Here is a 19,436-nt window from a genome sequence, read left to right on the forward strand (position 1 = left end):
TCAGAAACAGAGTTTGCCTCTGAGAGTTATTGAGGTCTGTCAACGTTTGCTTGGATCAAATTTGTAAACAGCTCCTCCACTTCCCCTTTCCTACTATCACCTGGCCTCCATCGCTAACTGTGGAAATCTTTAGAGTTGTCTCTGGGACTCATTTTCCCTCACCTGACCACCATGATATTTGGTTCATAATTCTACAGATTTTGGCTTGCTCTACAGTTTGACATTCATATTTACTTCTCTTAACCTCTGCCAGACTATAAACTATTTTGTTTTTAAATAACCTGCAGTGTTAGTATAGGTGCTGAAAGAATACTCACTGATTGGGGTCCTAGTGCTGGATGACATATTGAGTCACCAAATACTTGTTGAGAAGGTACTTGAAGCCAAATCAGAAGACAGACACTGGAGGGTACAAAGACAAAGCAAAAACTGCCTCTGGCCTCAGGGTGGGAGCAAAAAAGCCAGATAATTACCTTACAATGTGGTAAATGCTGAGTAATGGAACGGGAGAGTAAGTATGAAGTACTTTGTAAGGAAGTACTTCCTTACAAATAAGGAAGTAGTTTGCTTTGATGAGGAATTAGGGAAGCCTTCATGGAAGAGCTGACATCTGCAGGCTGAGTGGAGGTCTTCCTCGTGGAGAGAAGGAGAGAGCATCAGGTACAAAGAGCTGTCATAGAAAGAGGAGGAACTCAGGTGAGGGCATCCAGGGAAGGGCAGGTGGGGCTGGAGTACTGGGAGAGATGTGGCTTCATAGCGGCCAGATCATGACGGGCCTGACATGCCGTTTTTAAAGGCATTTGGATTTAATTCTACTGGTAACATGGGGTTCATCCAGGCTGTTAAACAGAGGGATGGCAAACATCTGTGTTTTGTTATGATAATTTTGGTATCGAGTAACAGATGGATGGGGGCACCCAGTTAAGAGGCTGAAGGTGATAAGGACCTGAACTAGAATAAGAAATAAATGAAAATCCCTTCTGCTCTTCTAGCCAAACTGTTTCTTTAGTGTGTGTGTGTGTGTGTGTGTGTTGTTTCAGTCGTGTCCGACTCTTTGTGACCCTATGGACTGTAGCCCACTAGCCTCCTCTGTCCATGGGATTCTCTAGGCAAGAATACTGAGTGGGTTGCCATTCCCTTCTCCAGGGGATCTTCCCTGTTCAGAGATGGAACCCTTGTCTTTTACATTTCCTGATTGGCAGGCAGGTTCTATACTGCTAGCGCCACCTGGGAAGCGTTCTCCTTGGTACTTTTTAGGCAATTAACTTGCCAGAGGCAGAATCCAAGGCCCATTGTTTCATGTACTGTGTGATTTTTGCTTTCTCCTACTCTGTGAGGTTTTTTTGCACTTTCTTGATGATGCCCTTTGAAGCACAAAAGTTTTTCATTTTAATTACGTTCAGTTTATCTGTTTTTTTTTTTTCATGTGTGCTTTTGAAGTCACACTTTAGTAGGTTTTGTCTAACCCAAGGCAATGAACTCACCACTGTGTTTCTAAGAATTGCATTGTGTTCATTCTTACATTTCGGTCTATGACTATTTCGAGGTAATTTTTTTTATGTGAAATGAGACGAGTTCAACTTCACTCTTTTGCCTGTCAATACTTAGTTGTCCCAGCACCATTTGTTGAAAAGCCTGTTCTTTCCCCCACTGAATTACCTTTGCTGAAAATCAGTTGACTATAAATACAAGGGCTTGTTTCTAGACTCTGTTTATTGATCTGTATGTTTTTCTTTATACCAGAACCACACTGTCTTGCTGCTTTGTAGTAAGTTCTGAAATCAGAAGACATGAATCTCTTAATTGTGTTCTTTTTCAAATTTATTTGGGTCCTCACACCAGGATCCCAGAAGTCCCATCAGGCAGCTTTTTTTGGATTTGTTAATTACTAGAGATTAACAAGCCACAGGAATTTGTTATTTGTGAACACCATAGGTTATATCTAATTCAAACAGACACATCTGCTATCAAATGGGAGGGAAATGTTGGCAAAGAAAAAATTGAAACTTTTTTTATGACTTAACGAACTAGTTGTATAGCAATTGTGTAAATGTGTCTAATCATGTGTTTTGGGAATGCAGATGGAATAACAGTGATTGTTTCTGGCTTATCTTTTAGCTTCATGACATCCCAAGAAATTGAAAGAGTTCTGAGTTCAAGACTCTTCCTCCATTCTCTAGTAAAAGAAATAGGGACGCTCCATAGAATAATATACAAATACAATGAGCAACATCAAGACATGAGGGAAAGCTTTGTGACCCAAGAACAAGGTGTTAAATAAACTTGAAAGCTGAACCCCTATCTCAACTTACAAATGGACTGAACAAGTGTGGGAAAATAGCTTATCATAAAGTAGAAATTCAGCTATATATCCCACTGTAATTATCTAGCTTTCCTGAAAGTTTGATAAGATTTTTTTCATTGTATGGGTATGTCAAGGTCAATTTTGTGTTAACTTGGAGGGTGTTTTGGAATGAGGTTAATATTTAAGTCTGGATTTGTAGAAAACAGATGTACGGCTACCAAGAGCGAAAGGGGGGTAGGATGGACTGAGAGACTGGAATTGGCGTATACACACTATTATGTATAAAATAGATAACTAAGGAGAATCAACTGTATAGCACAGGGAACTCTACTCAACACTCTGTCGTGACCCAAATGGAAGGAACTCCAAGGAAGCGTGGATGTACGTACACGTGTGGCTGATGCGCTTTGCTGTGCACAACACTGTAGAACAACTATACTCCAGTTAAAAGAATTAAGTCTGGATTGCCCACCATAACATGGGTGGGCCCCATTCAATCAATTGAAGACCCTCATAGACTGAAAGACTGGCCTCCCTATGCATCAGGGAGTTTGCCAGCACACTGTCTTCAGACTTCATCCGCACCGGCAGCTCTCCTGGGTCTCCAGGCACTGTCCCACACCGGAGGTTTGCACATGCACCCTCCACAACTATGATAGCCAATTCCTTATAATAAATCTGTCAGGATATGTCCACATCCTATTGGTTCTGTTTCTCTGGAAAACGCTGATGAATCTAAGGCATAAATAGCTTCTAAACAAATAGATTGGTGTATCTTTGCCCACCTCCAGAGAGAATTTATAAATTACAGTATAAAGCACTTTAAAACTAAACAAGCTTTGATTTTGACTTAGAGAAACTAATACTCTTTGATGTTAATAGAATTCAAGAAAGGAAAAGGTTTAATTCCATATGCTTTGAATCAACTGGTTTGACAATTTTGATTTGAAAGCAATAATATGTTTTCTCTAAGACGGTAAAAAATAATGCTAGCTAATATTCTAGCTTTTGCAAGACCTGGATTTATTTATAGAAATCCTTATTAATCTGGACTCTCTATATTTTTTACTAGTCTTGTTCCTTAGATAAGCTTACATTAGTAACCATTTTTTAAATAGTTTATTTTTATTTGAACCAGGTCTTCGTTGTTATGAGAGGGGGCTTTCTCTAGTTGCAGCAAGCGAGGTCTACTCTCTAGTTGCAGTGCACCGGCTTCTTATTCTGGTGGCTTCTCTTGTTGCAGAGCACAGGCTCTAGGGTTCACTGCTTCAGCAGCTGCAGCACACAAGCTCAGTGGTTGCAGCTCTCGGGTTCTAGAGTACAAGCTCAATAAATGCGGCACATGGGATTAGTTGCTCTGTGGCATGTGGAATCTTCCCAGACCAGGGATTGAATCCGTGTCCCCTGAATTGGCAGGTGAATTCTTATCCACTGTGCCACCAGGGAAGTGCTGTAATCATTTAATAATATAGAAGTATAAGAAATTTGTATGTCCAACTACACTGAGTTATAATTATATCTTTTAAAAATATTTGCTGTTAAAGAATTTCAGAAGATGTTAAAGACTTAGAATTAGTTACTCCACTTCCATTGACTATATCAATTTCATGATATCTATCTGAAAATCTTTTTGATATCAGCAGTGACTGTATTATTCTATACCATCAACCTAAATCATAATATTGAGAGCCTAAACTAGCTTTGAGAAGTTGGACTAGTTGAGTTGATGAATAAATAATCTTTGGATGCCCAATTTCTTGGCAGAGCAAAACTCAAAAGTAAGAGAATATAAAACAAGCAAGATAGGGAATAAAAGCAGGAAAGTTACTTTGGAAAGTGGTTAATGTTTGCCAAGTTTGTTGTACTTGTAAAGGACATACCCTGGAGGAGGAAATGGCAACCCACTCCAGTGTTCTTGCCTGATATACAAGTGTAAGTAATCAATTAAAAGGAAATATGGAGGCAGAAGCAGAAATTGCGTGTGCGCATGCATGCTTAGTTGCTCAGTTGTGTCCGACTCTTTGTGACCCCATGGACTGCAACCCACCAGGCCCCTCTGTCCATGGAATTTTCCAGGCAAGAATACTGGAGCAGTTTGCCATTTCCTACTCCAAGGGATCTTCCCAATCCAGGGATTGAACCCACATCTCCTGTGTCTCCTGCATTGGTAGGCAGATTCTTTACCACTGAGTTACCTGGGAAGCCCATGAAGCTGAAATTTGGGGTTATTACCATAGGTGTGGTATGGAAGATTTTGTAATAGATTACCCAACAGTGCCTATTCTAAAAATGATGAGTCAGCACTGTCTGAGCAGAAGAAATTTTTTTCTATCCTTCTAGGTTCCTCTGGTTGGTTTAAGAGTTAAATTGACATGAGACAGATTAAGGAGAAAATCAAACAAAAGTTTAGTAACATGTATACATGGGAGAGCTCAGGAAAACTGAATAACTTTCTTAAATGACCGAAACCCTCACAATAAATGCCACCTTTAGCTAAAGACAAAAGAGGATGTTGGGGTTGTGGTTTCTGACCTCAAAGGATAAGAAGGCAGTTCACCTGAAGATGGAAAAGCGAGTGTTTAGTAAACAAATGTTTGCTGGGCCACACAGGGACAATGGGACACAGAGAGACTGCAACAAACAGACTTTGCTAGGTTCCTCCCTGTCTATACACCTGGTTCATACTGTAGTTCACCTACTTCACACTATAGCTATCTGTGATGACAGTTCCTTTCCTGGAACAGGTCCTCTGGCTACATTCTTTAGGAAGTTAGGGAGCCTCTCTTCATGGATCTTTTGGACCTTGATTGTTTTCAGTTCAAAAAATGCCAAAGATATTTTGGGGTCCTATACCACCAAATTATATACACCACTATCTGTGGGGTGCCTGAGGAAGAGGAGCTGACGACAATGAAGTAGAGCTATTGGAAGGGAAAGAGGAGAGCTTGTTCACAGGGACATCTGACTTGAGAGTGGGGAGTTTCCAGGACAAGGCAGTGAAATTAAAGAGGGGCAAGGAAATTTATTCTATCACATATTAAGTGTCATTGCCTTTAAGACGTCTTGATTTCAGAAATATTAAAAACTGTGCATGTTAGAATTGATGAAATAAAGCACAATGCGGGCTGAAGAGGAAGCACTGGATTTGGAAATTAGGAAGTCATTGATTACTCCATTTTACTAAGTAAGTGCAGGCCTGGATTTTGTGAGTTGGAGAAAATGGGAGTGTGGAAGTGTTTGCTGACCTCTACTTTACAAGTGGGAATATGTGATAAACCTTGAATGAGGCAGGACACAAAGGAAGGTAATTTTTATATGAGGAAGAATTGAGCCTCTTTGAGAACTAAGAAGCAGCTGATGGAGAGGCAGAGATCAAAAGTCCACGTGGAGCAGTATAAAGTAGATTAGTGGAGAAGAGCACAACTATGCATTCAGTCAGGGCTGGCTTTAAGTAGTCACTTTCCTACCCACTAGTGATCTGACACTGGACATCTCAATTAGGCCTTCTGAACCCTGATCTACTTGTTTGTAAAAGCAGGGTAATCATTCCCCTTCTTCATGGAGTTGTATATAGTATATTAAGTGACATTATTCATTTAATGAAGTGTTTGACACTGTGGCCTAGACATATTAAGTGCTCAATAAACAGGACCTACTATTAAGAAATTAATGAAGAACATAGTTGAGGGACTTCCCTGATGGTTCAGTGGTTAAGACTCTGTGCTCTCAATGCAGAGGGCCCAGGTTCAAGTCCCTAGTTGGGAAACTAGATCCTGCATGCCGCAACTAAGACCCAGCACAGCCAAAATCAAACAAACAAACAAAAAAACCCAAAAAACATTTTAAGAAAAGAAAGAACACAATCAGTTAGTGAAATGCAGGTGGGAAAGTATGGAATCAAGTTCATGGGTGGAGGAATTAGCCCTGAAAAGGAAGAGGGATCTCTCTGTGGAGGTTCTAAAAGATGCTCATAAATTCTTTGATTCGCCTTCCTTCAAAAAATGGAGCCTAATTAGCCTCGCCTTGAGTGTAGGTGGTACTTGGTGTATCACCTTTAATAGAATGTAGTGGAGTGATGATGTGAAACTCAGAGTAAATTTTAAGAGGTGATGTGACTTTCATACTTGTTCTTTGGATTACTCAATCTGGGGAATGTCACCTGCTATTTCACGAGAACATGAAAGCATTTCAGTGTAGGAGGCCCATGTGGTAAGGGATTCAGGCCTTCTGCCAAGGGCCAGGTGAATGACCCATCTTGGAAATTGGTCTTCTAGCCCCAATTAAGCTTTCACATGAGTAAAGCCCAAGCTGACATCTTGCCTGCAACTTCATGAAAGACCCTGAGCCAGGCTCTCCCAGTTAAGCTACTTCAAAATTCCTGATTCATGAGAACTGTGAGGAAATAAACATTCTTTTTAACTATTAAATTTGGGGATAATTTGTTCTACAGCAAATGAACACACCCTCTTCCTCTGAGACAGAAGGAAAGTGGAGAAAGATAGGTGAGGACTTGCGTAATATGGAAAGGAAAAAATGTAGATGCCTGATGGTCTCTATTTTCTCTTAAGGTTAAAATACAGAGCATGTCATTTGCTGACCATAAGTAAGCCTCAGGAGACTGGTAAGGGATTGGAAGAACCAGGCAGAAAATAGGCATGGGAATTGACCAGGAACTCAAGATTAATAATTTCCTTTCTGTCTGTCTTCCTTCATGCCAAAACTGACCACAGAAATCACACTTGCTCTTGGGACTAGATCAGCCTCCTTTCACCAAGCCTTCACCTCAAGTGTGAAACTCCAAGGCATCGCAGCCTGTCTGAACCAGCCTGGGAGACTGTCTGCCTGCCTGGGCAAGCTGCTGATGAGTGGGTTCAGGGCTGAGGATGGCTCAGGCTTACCTTGGAAACATACTCCCTGCTGTCCAAAACGATTTTCAACAACTATATGGAATCTAGCACACTATTTATGAAGAGAGACAGAATATCAGAGGGAAGTACTATAAGAGAAAAAAACAACAGGACTTAGGGATTCTGCAAAAAGCATATCACAATAATGGGAAAATCCTACAGTCTTTTAAATATCTCATTTTTATTATTTTTTAGTATTTGGTCCATCTTCCCTTCACCCCATCCTTTCTGGTTATTAGCATGGGAGCCCTGGAAATATTCCTGATTTAGCCAGCTATCTTTATTTCAGAACAGGGTGGAGCTTCAGCACATAGAAGAGACCAGGCTAGGACTGCCATCTCCTAGTTATACCACCTTATAGCTCTGGTCTCTTTAAACCCTAAAGGCCCACCAGAAATTGAACCACTGTGTCTCTAGCAGAATGACAGTTCCTGCTCTCCTTAGGAAGTTAACCTCTCTGTGTACTGATTCTGCCTATAAATTGGGAAACTTAATTAAAACAAAACTGGTACCTTTTCTACATTACACAATAGAATCAATTCATTCATTTATCCTTAGTTAACTCAGTTATTCAATTATTCAGCACCTCATTATTGAGTAGTCAGTGATGGGACAGCACATACTAAGTGCTGGGAATGAAAAGATGAATACTATGGTCTTAAAAGTGTTAGTTGCTCAGTTGAATCTGACTCTTTGTGAATCCATGGACTGTAGCCCCCATCAGGCTCCTCTGTCCATGGAATTCTCCAGGCAAGCATACTGGAGTGGGCAGTCATTCTCTTCTCCAGGGGATCTTCCCAACCCAGAGATCGAATCCAGGTCTCCTACATTGCAGGCAGATTCTTTACCATCTGAGCCTGCTGGCACATAGTATCTCTCAATAAATTTGTGTTGAATGAGTTATAGTTCCTTCCCTCTGTGGGCATCCTAGGCTAGTAAGGGAGGAAGTATGTTAACAAATAATTAAAATGGTTTTAGTGCAACAGTAAAGACATAAATCCAGAATTATAGAGGGCTGTATCTACCTGGAGGTTAGGGGTGGTTTGATAAAGCAAGTAACATTTGTTTGATTTTGAAGAACAAATAAGAGTTTTCCAGGAAAGAAAAGTAGGAAAAGTCTTTTTCAGGTAGCCCCAAACTCACAGGTCTTATTTTTAGTAGGAATCTTTTCACTCTAATCTAATCCTAATTTGCTAATGTAAATATCAACAAATACTTTGCTGGGATTCAGTCTTTTGAGTTTATTTTTTTATTTTGTTCCTTAGGCAGTGATAGGTTGGCAGAATTATATGCAAAATAATTGTGCAAAGGAGATTATTTTTAAGAGAGTGGATGAAATGAATTAATGGGAAAAAATATATTTTAAGTTTCTTCCTCGGAGATATCTTAATTTCTTATAATTTCTAAGATAGATGGAAGACGGTCTTCCTAAAAATGGTCTCACTATTACCTCTAAACTTTCCTCTCTGATACCTGGCTGAGAACCCAGAAAACATGCCTTTTTCTGGGCCAAACCAGTGGTTACTGCTCTTTGCTCACTTAGGAGCCCCTCAGGAGCCCATCAGATAATGTACACCAGATTGGCGGAAGGACTTGGAACCACCAAATATAATAATGAGTGTCATCATCAATTCATTAGTGATTACATGTATTGAGAAAATTTTTGATTACCTGACAACATGGAAAATCACAGTACACCAGGGAGGAGAACTTGCTAAGCCAACAGATCCCTTCCAAATTGGAATTTAGAAAGAACCCTTAATCTGCAGCCAAAAACATGAATCAATACTGACACTTAGTAAAACATTTTAATGACTAAGCGCAAGCATTTTGTTTCAAGAAGCTACTGGCCTAACAGCACCTGCCACTGTTACCAATGCTAATTAATTTCCATGAAGTTGTCTAACCTGTTCTATCAAGACTTTAAACTGCTTTGACAATCTTAAAGGGATGAAGAAGGAGCAAAGTCAGTTGGGAGGGAAGTAGAGCCAAATCTTTTTCTACTTTTAATTGAGAATTTTGGATTCTATCACCCTTGTACTCAGCCTTGAATGAAATTCTTATTTTCAACAGCTTGCAGCCATTACTGCATTTAATAGAGTTTGGTGGTTGATAAGTATTTTTATACATAACTGTAGTTTCAAGCTGATTCTCAGGTGTTTAGTCAGCAAAGCCATGCAACATTTTGATGAGTCAGTCCCATGAGAAAAGGTTATCACCTGCGGAGCCAGGCAGGGGTAAACCAGGCCAGTACAAAGATTTAGAGTCTTCCCTTTCTAGCTAACATACTGTTACTGAACCCAGGTCCAGCAGCTTGCCACTCAAAAGCCATTAAAGAGGCCAGGTTTGTGGAAAGGAAACTTTGCTTTATTTTGGAAGCTGGCAAGCAAGGATGAGGCAGGTGGGAAGGCGGATGCCTGTCTAAAGGCCAACTTGCCTATCCCCTCCCATTGACAATCAGGGGGCAAGAACTCTTATAGACAAGGGAGGAGGCTCTATGCAGAATCAGCACAGTTCAGTTCTGACAGTCATCTTGAAGTTGGTCATCAGTGGTCTGACCAGCATCACTTGATGGTTTTAGGTACAGTTAATCTTCAGTCCCAGGGTCAGTTTGTGCCCATTTCCTTGAGGCCAGTTCTCAGAATTGTGGCAGCTTATGCCGTGGCTACAGCCTGGTGATCATGTTAACATCTTCTACCTGGTGCGGGTTTCAGACCAACTCACGGGATGATGGCTCAGGTTATTATCTACAGTCCTTGAGAAGAACTAAAGGTCCTTGACTATGCTTAATGACATTATTATTAGTTGGTCTCCTTTGACTGTTTTCTGGTTGTATCTGCATTTTCTCACTTTTCTGATTAAACTTTGGCTAAAGTTTTTCCACAGACCAAAGACAGGTAGAGGGGATGGGGGACTGTGCAAGGACCATAGCATCCTGCTGTTTCAATATCGCTACTTCAACCTTCTGGACAATCTATGATTTTATTTAATATGACTTTTCAAGAATTGAACAATCATTCTAAAGAAATCAAAGCCAGACTACTAACACAGAGCAGTGTTTCCCACACTCAGTACTATGCTCTCCACTTCAGAAGGGTTCTGTGGCCGAGATGGTTTGGGGAAGTCAGGAACTCACGAGGTTTCTTTACTACAGGTGTCCTCACATTTCTCTGTGTGGTAGCAGACATCATGGATATCTAGGAAGAAATATAGAATATAGTGGTTTCCAACTCATTTGACCACAGATGCTGTTTTTGAATGGAAGACTGTCTTGTGGGGTCGATGTCTAACAGAGCGATGCTTTGGGAAATGTTCCTGTTCAAGTATGATTGTTATTCTTGAACACTCCACATTGTTAATAGAGCATTGGACATACCAAGAAGGATACTCCAGGGAAGGGGCAGCATATTAGTAATGACAGACTTTCCCTTTCCATCGTATCCAGTGACTACTGACTAGGGACAAAGGTTCTGGCAGGGTCCCACATTCCGTGGGTGTAGTACCTGTGGGAATGGGGGTGATGTGTTAGGGAGACACATCAAATCCTTTAAACTCCTTATCCCTACTTTAAATCAAAGGAACCTGATGTCCAAATTACCTACCAGCATTCTGCAGTACCTCTCACAACCTCTAATCAGAAACCCTTGGAAATAAAGGTGGTTTTTTTTTTTTTCTGTATTTATGCTTTTTTTCTATTGAGGTGAAATTCACATAACAAAATTAACCATTTTAAAATGAACATTTCAGTGACATGTAATACATCTACAATGTTGTGCAACCACCACCTCTTTCTGGTTTCAAGACAGTTCCAAAATAAAACCTCATACCCATTAAGTTATTCCCCATTCTCACACCCCGCCACCCCCCAGCCTCACTCAGTAATCACCAATCAGCTTTCTGTTTCTGATTGAGGGCTTCCCTGATAGCTCAGTTAATAAAGAATCCACCTGAAATGCAGTTCAATTCCTGGGTCGGGAAGATCTGCTGGAGAAGGGATAGGCTACCCACTCCAGTATCCTTGGGCTTCTCTTGTGGCTCAGCTGATAAAGAATCTGCCTGAAGTGCGAGAGACCTGGGTTCAATCCCTGGGTTGGGAAGATTCCCTGGAGAAGGGAAAGGCTACCCACTCCAGTATTCTGGCCTGGAGAATTCCATGGACTGTATAGTCCATGAGTTGCAAAGGACTGAACATGACTGAGTGACTTTCACTTTCACCTGGCTATTTCACATAAATGGGATCATATAATATGTGACATTTTATGTGTGGCTTCTCTCAATTAACATAATCTTTTTAAAGTGTACCCACATTATGGCATGCAGATGTAGTATTTACATCCTTCCTTCTTATATCTGAAGGATTTCCTACAGTAGGGATACACCACCATATGCTTATCCTTGATGAACTTGGGGTTGTTTCTACCTTTTGATTATTGTAAATAGCACTGCTATGAACATTCATGTAGAAGTATTTGAGGCCCTGTTTTCGATTCATTTGGGTGTGTACTTTGGAGTGGAATTATTGGGTCATGGAAACAAAATTTCGTCACTCCAATTTTGTGGCACCCTAAGGGAAATCACGGAGAAGGCAATGGCACCCCACTCCAGTACTCTTGCCTGGAAAATCCCGTGGACAGAGGAGCCTGGTAGGCTGCAGTCCATGGGGTCGCTAAGAGTCGGATATGACTGAAGCGACTTCACTTTCACTTTCATGCATTGGAGAAGGAAACGGCAATCCACTCCAGGGTTCTTGCTTGGAGAATCCCAGGGACGGCAGAGCCTGGTGGGCTGCCGTATATGGGGTCGCACAGACTCAGACACGACTGAAGTAACTTGGCAGCAGCAGCAAGGCAAATCAAACAGTTTGTATGATTTAGCTAGTTTGAGACACAGTTTTTAATGCATTGGGAAAAGATGTATATAAAATACACTACCCACAGGAAGCTTAGAGAATGACTTACTGAAGCAAGTTTCTTCTCTACACACAAAACATACCTATTTCTCCCATGAATACCATTTGTTTCTAGTGAGCCATTCAAGTTTCTGTTACTCAGCTGTATAGAGCATCTGTTGTCTTCTCAGCCAATAAGCGTTTAACAAAGACAATAAGTAGAGATGCCTTTTGGTAGCTCTATTATTGGGATGTGTTGTACCCATGTGAGGGCAGAAATAATACAGAAGAAAAAAGGGTGACACCAGCACTAGATCAGCTCTTCTGGAAAGATTTTGAAATATCCAGACTTGTATTATAGTCAAGTAAACCAGCTAAACTTGCATATACATCTCTGAGAAAAGTTAATTATCAATTAAATATTGTTGAATAGACTGAAAACATGAAATCCAAGAACATTAATTGAGCAGAGAACCCAAGCATAGTTCTCATTTTCCAAAAATGTTTCCAAACACATAAACTAGGCCTCATTCCAAAGTCAGTCTTCTTATGGGGATGTTAAAAAAAATATTGGCCCTCACCTAATTACTATGCATGATATTAAGAATTTGCTGAGTTTAAATTACTTTTTAGGAAGAAAAGAATGAGGTCTATTACCAAGGGAAATATTGGGATTTTCGTTTAAGTAAATATACATTCTAAAATGTTATTACTCATATTACTCCTATTATTAACAATAAAAACATGCAGCAAATTTTTTTTACATTTTAATTTCTTATTAATTTAAGGTATTACAAAAACAGGAACATATAAGCCAAGAAAATGAATATATTATGATGCAGTTTGTCAAACTTTAACAGTAGTCAATCTTGAGAATGGTTCCTCTGGATCTAATACACTTATGGTAAATGACATGGAGATAGCTGAATTGCTGTATTTCCAGGACCTTCTGAAAGTAATTTAAAGTTGGCAGTAATATCTAACAGATCATTGTCCTAGAACATATATGTGACCTTTTTCAGAGCCAGATTAGGGAAATATTCTGGTTCTTGTGTCCACTGACATCTCAAAAAACAAAGAGGGAACATCCAGATAGGCACATGAGATTCTGCAGCTTTGAGGCCCAAAGAATGAGATCATATCCTTCCACAGAGCGAGCCTGATTTGATCTGGCCTAATTATGTGATTGATGTGTTGAGAGGCAGACCTACTGGGTTATGTATTTGCTGCATCAATTTTCTCTTAAGGCAACTTGTTTAGTCCTCACCCTCTTTTTATCTGTGTGTCATGAGATCTTGAGATACTGACCTAAAATTCCATAAGTTGTGAATTTAATAAAATATGTAATTTTAAATAATAAAAGAAATACAAAAATACATGCTCAACCATGCAAAAAATATAAAAGAATACAGAATGAAAAGATGAAAGTTTTTTGTTCAACTTGCTTTCTTCCTTCCAATGCCATTTTTCTTCCCACAGGCAAGCACTGTTAACAGTTTGGTGAATGCCTTTCCAAAGCATATAGTTATAGATAAAAATAGACATAGAAATCAAAAGAGGCCGTTTTCCTAAGCACTAAATAATAAACTTTATTGTAACTATGTTTCAGGATTAATCTCAAAATAAGAATACAGATTATCAAATTATTGAGAAATTACTGCCTGCTGGGGTTTTATGGTCCTTTCCACCCCAAAAAACGTCTTGGAGTTAACATAGTCTGACATACTTCTTGGTCATGTGCCAGATCATAAGCTGTGAGGAGACATAAATACCACCATAGTTAATAAAATTTACATAGGATCTTATATGTTAAAGTATTAGTATACATTTCAAAATCTTAACTCAGAGCTGATGTGCCTCTCAGTAAATCAAGGAAAGCTGGAAACAAATCATAGAGAAAAAGACTGGGAAGCCTGTGCAAAGGGTAGAGGAGATTTTGACTCTGGTTCAATTAACCAGCAAGTATTCACTATTCATTTCTGCTGTGGTAAGCCCTGTAGGTATACAGAAATATAAAGTGTGGTCCCTGCCTCCAGTGGATTTACTATCACCTGAGAAATCAGACCAGCCAGACAGAATGGAATCAGATAATAAAGGCTTGCACAAGAACTTGAACTTGATGAAGTAATAAACAGCAGGCAGCCTCTGAAGTCTACATAAAGGAGTGATACAATTGAAAAAATGAGAAGACTATGTCTTCAGTCCCTTGCATGCCTTCATTTCCCTTCCATAATTACTGCCCCAGTTCAGGTTTTCATGACTTTGGCCAGTGCAGTGGACTTACATCCAGCACTCAGCCATCTGCCTATCCTACTCCCTGCCAATCCATCCTACACATAGCTACGAGATTGAGTTTCCAAAGGTGCAGAAGAGCGTCACTGGCTCAACTTGCTCATCCACTTTGAATACCATCCTGGTAATCAGTTTTAGTGTTACCATTTTTTTTTTTTTTCCAGTGGGTTTTAAAAATATGGAACGCTTCACGAATTTGCATGTCATACTTGCGCAGGGGCCATGCTAACCTTCTCTGTATCGTTCCAATTTTAGTATATGTGCTGCCAAAGCGAGCACTAGTGTTACCATTTTTAAAAGAACACTTGAAGGCAAAACATTTGCACATTGTGGCAAGTTTGAAGAAGTATGCATTAGAAAGGCAGACTGTCTGCTGAGAAAGGGCAGCTGGATGCTTCAGTTCAGTTCAGTCACTAAGTTGTGTCCTAGGCAAGGCCATTCAGGCCAGTAGAACTTCAGAAGGACAGACAGAGGGGCTGGGTCTCATGAAACTGTCTCTTAGCTTTGTGGGCTGAGAAATTCTGTCTTGGTTCAGGGAGAAGATTCTCACAACCAGACTCAAGAGAGATGGATGTACACATCAGAAAGTCAATTTGTTGACATACAATGAGAACAGTAACAGATAAACCAGATATCTGTGTTCATTGATCAAGCACTTTCTTCCACTAGGAAAATAAAAGCCACATGAGAAGGCTTCAAGTGTGAGTTTAGCATGTTTGAGGAACATGCAGCTGGTTAGAGTGGAAAGATCAAGAGGAGGAGTGGTAGAAGATGAAATCGAGAGGTAGGCAAGGGTCAGCTCGTGTAGCACCTTGAAGACCATGATAAGGAGTCTAGATTTTATTCTAAGAAGTCAAAAGCTCTTGGGGTGTTTTAGGCAGGCGTATGATGTGACTGACTTTTCGATAGGATAACTCTGGATGCTGAGTGGAGAATCAATTCCAAAAGGATAATAATGACCATTAAAGGACAAGTAAGGAAGCTATTCCAGAAGTTTGACAAGAGCAGATGGTGGCTTTGGACTAGGGTAGTGGTGGTAAAGGTAGAAAGGACTGTCGGGTGTTTTTTTGTTTTTTTTTTTTATGGCAGGGTTAGAGTGCTGAGGGATTAGAGTTGTGATTCCATGCCCACCAAATAGCTTTCCAATTGAAATCTGTCTTTTAAGTAGATTTTCCTTCTGGAGAAAGAAGTACTGATCTGGGAACCAGGGATTTGGTTTTCCTGCTAATTCCAGTTTTCTACCCTGAGGATTTGTACTTGAGTCTGAAATGGTTAGGTTAGTCTGTGGGTGCCGAGGCTGTAGATTGTAACATTCCTGAGCTGGTCTCAGGTAATCTCATCTTCCTGTTCTCCAAACCAGTCTGGTAATGAAGTAAACAATTCTTATTAAATGCATATAGTTTATATGGAAAGCAGCATATTTAATTCCACAATGATATTTTAGAGTGTATCTTGAAGACTTCTATCTCCTTGGAGACCTAAAAGTATTTTGTCCTGCCGGTATTATTGTAAATAAATATGTATTACTGACCTGAAGTATAGAGAAATCATTATTTTTTTAAACAGAAGGAAAATCAAACAAAAGTTTAATAACATGTATACAAGGAAAAAGTCCAGGAAAACTAAGTAACTTTGAGAAATTATTATTATATGTGGTCCTAGGTTACACCGGAAGTATAAAATAAATATGAACCTCCAACAACTACAAGGATGTGGAATAAGCAGCTATGGGGAAAGAATTCTATTCACTGCCTAAAACCCAGTGAGTTCCCTTGGACTGATCTCTGCTCTCCTTCAAAACCTGTATTGAATCAGTCAGTAGGATCTGTTACTACTGCCTTTGCTTCTGTCTTGCTCTGCATTCCCACGCTCTCCAGCCTCACCCTGTTGCCATCATGACACACCTGAATCACTGCAACAGCTTCCTGGCTGGTTTCCTGGACTCTGATTTTCTGGGAGGGGTGATGTGGATAACAGTGCGAATCATGTGAGGACAGCACAGAAGTGGGTTTGGGGAGTGGTGAGTAGTTCAGTTTCAAGAGAGCAATGGATTTATAGCAGGAAATGGGAGACAAGTCTGGAAGGAGATTAGCACAATTGAGAGGGCCTTGGATTTGCACTCAAAGTTCAGATGATTTGGTGGTCATAGGGGAGATTTTTTTTTTATTTTTGAGCCAGTGAGGTGGGAAAACAATTCTATTTTTGTTTTTAATCTAAAATACTAGATTTTTTAAAATATGCTTTACCTTTACTGTATTTAGTAAATATTATAAAATATAAGAATTTTGCTTTAACACTAGACCCCATAGACATTCAGACAGTCATCATCTGTCTCCTGAGATGTGAGGTACCCTGGGGGAGGGGCCGGAGTGCTTTCCTGAGGAGGGCTTGACAGTGGCCCTAGCCCTCCTTCATTCACTTTCTGTGTCTGGTGATTTACTGTAATTTGCTCGGCTAAGTGGATTTCCAGAGAGCTAATTAATTATCACAAAGAAAATTTCTGCCTAGAACTAGACTGAAGCTCTTACTAAAACTGCAAGCACAAGAAAAGAATAAAGAAATGCACAGAGCTGACATTTCTGACTTCTGGTACAAGCTCTTCATTCTGGACCTAATGATATAAAAATAATGACGATCTAATAAGATCTGACAAGATTAGCTAGAAAATGGAAATTTGCAGGAGGACTATTTGAAATATGGATTTTTATCCACTATCTATAATTAACTTTGTCCCATATGTATGTTTTATATTGATATTAGAGTTAAAAATACTTACTTTAAAATTTTATATTTTGTAGATATTATATATATATGCTTAGTCACTCAGTCGTGTCGGACTCTTTGCGACCTCATGGACTGTAACCCGCCAGCCACCTTTGTCCATGGGGATTCTCCAGGCAAAAATACTGGAGTGGATTGCCATGCCCTCCTCTATGGGATCTTCCCAACCCAGGGATCAAACCCAGCTCTCCCACACTGCAGGGAGATTCTTTACCATCTGAGCCACCAGGGAAGCCCATAATATATATAGCTTTATATATATTATTATATATACTATATGTGCTCAAAAGTCTTAATGATACAATCAAAAACTTAAAGTCCACTAGATTAAAAGATGGCATTTGGAAGAAATCTGTCCTCATTATCTTTATTAACAAGTAATTGAATACTAGTACTACTATTTCATGATAATCTTATAGATATGATAGAGATTATACTTGAATAATAACCAGTTATATTTAGACCATGAGTGCTTTACAAGTTGAGAAATTTGGGAAGGAATACCAAGTAATGACTCCAGAATCAGATCGCTTAGTCTCTTCAGTCATTGCTTCCTGGGGCAAGTTATTTAACCGACCACACCTCAGTTTCCTTGATTATAAAATGAGACATAGTAGTAATTTCTGCATAGGGCCCTTTTCATGATTAAATGGGCTAATATATGTAAAAGTTTAAACTGGCATACCATAAGAACTCAGTGAATGTTAACTAATATTAACCTGGCTTTGGTTAAATCTGGGGTCTTTAAAGTGTGCTTTGCTTTTTTAAAAAGTTTTTTTTTAATTACCTTTTTTGCTTTAAATAATTATTTTGAAGTTTTTAATGAAGTACGGTTGATTTACAATGCTGGGTTAGTTTCAGGTGTATAGCAAAGTGATTCAGTCACTGATTCTTTTTCAGATTCTTATAAGTTATTCTGAAATATTGAGTATAGTTCTCTGTGCTATACAGTGTCTTCTTATTGGTTATGCATTTTGGTTAAATCTGAGGGACTTCCCTGGCAGCCCAGGGATTAAGACTGTGCTTCTAATGCATGGGGCACAGTTTCCATCCCTGGGTGGAGAACTAAGATCCCCTGTGCTGCACGGCCACAAAAGAAATAAATAAATTGGAGAAAACAAACCCCCTTGCTACCTACTGCCTCTTGTTGGCCAACAGGGGTCGGTACATGGCAACCTACATGGGGAAGTTAAATAAAATGCTTCACGGGGGCAAGAAAAGATTTTCAGTGTCTGAGGAAACATCCATGTTTAACTTCAGAAAATTTTCACAAACTGGTGTTGTGAAAAATCAGTCACAATAAAAATAAGCACTTAGAAGTATATAAAGAGAAGTCAAAATACTTTAAAAAATAAATAATAAATATATTTCAAATGTTTAAAAGCAGTTTAAAATGCAGAAGGATGTTTTAAATGGTAGTACTCTGCAGCAGAGACCTTGGGAATTCATGGTGCAATAGAGCACTATCTTGCCAAGAAAAGCAACTTGCTTACCAAAATGACCAAATATGTATGTCAAGTTCTGCTGCCTTAATATTTGGGGTGGGGGCAGGAGAGAGTATGAACCTTCCTATTTGCAGATTTTATAACAATAAAGTTTATTATTGAATGCTCACTATGTCAAGTGCTTTACTTACATCACCTTTTTTTTTTTTACTTTTTAACGTGAAAATATTCAAATATATAGAAAATGATAAGAGTCCATATACACACAGTTTAACGTTTAACAGTTTCCATATTTTAATCTTTCTGAATTATTTAAAATACAGATAGCAAATATTTTACCCCTAAATACACCAATATATTATCTAAAAAGGGAAGTTTTTCTAAATAAGCACAATGCCTCTGTACGCGGGCATGCTCAGTCGTGGTGACTCACTTCGACCCTATTGACTATAGCCTGCAAGGCTCCTGTCTGCTGGATTTTTCCAGGCAAGAATACTGGAGTGGATTGCCATTTCCTCCTCCTGGGGATCTTTCCCACACAGGGACCGAACCTGTGTCTCCTGCATTTCCTGCATTGGCAGGCAGATTCTTTACCACTGAGCCACCTGGGAAGCCCCCAGTACTGTTAAAAAACAAAACAAACAATAAAACTGTCTAGTATCATCTAATGCTTAGTCTCTATTCATATTCTCCACTTGTCACAAAATATCTTTTATACCAGAACCAAGGACAAGCCATTGTATTATGTTTCTTAGGCTTCTTTTTATCTAAAACAGCCCTCCCTCAGTATTGCCTCTCTTCTTTTTTCTTTTCATGGT

The 19,436-nt window shown here is 39.5% G+C and overlaps 1 non-coding gene across 1 annotated transcript; it reads right to left on the bottom strand.

Annotated features, from left to right (window-relative positions):
• Nucleotides 1-14,564: 14,564 nt before the first annotated feature.
• LOC122674948 lies at nt 14,565-14,671 on the bottom strand. The gene has a single exon (XR_006335111.1). It is a non-coding gene; the product is annotated as a U6 spliceosomal RNA (small nuclear RNA).
• Nucleotides 14,672-19,436: the final 4,765 nt, after the last annotated feature.

Source organism: Cervus elaphus, chromosome 18, assembly GCF_910594005.1.
Source record: "Cervus elaphus chromosome 18, mCerEla1.1, whole genome shotgun sequence".
In the NCBI taxonomy this organism is placed as follows: domain Eukaryota; kingdom Metazoa; phylum Chordata; class Mammalia; order Artiodactyla; family Cervidae; genus Cervus; species Cervus elaphus.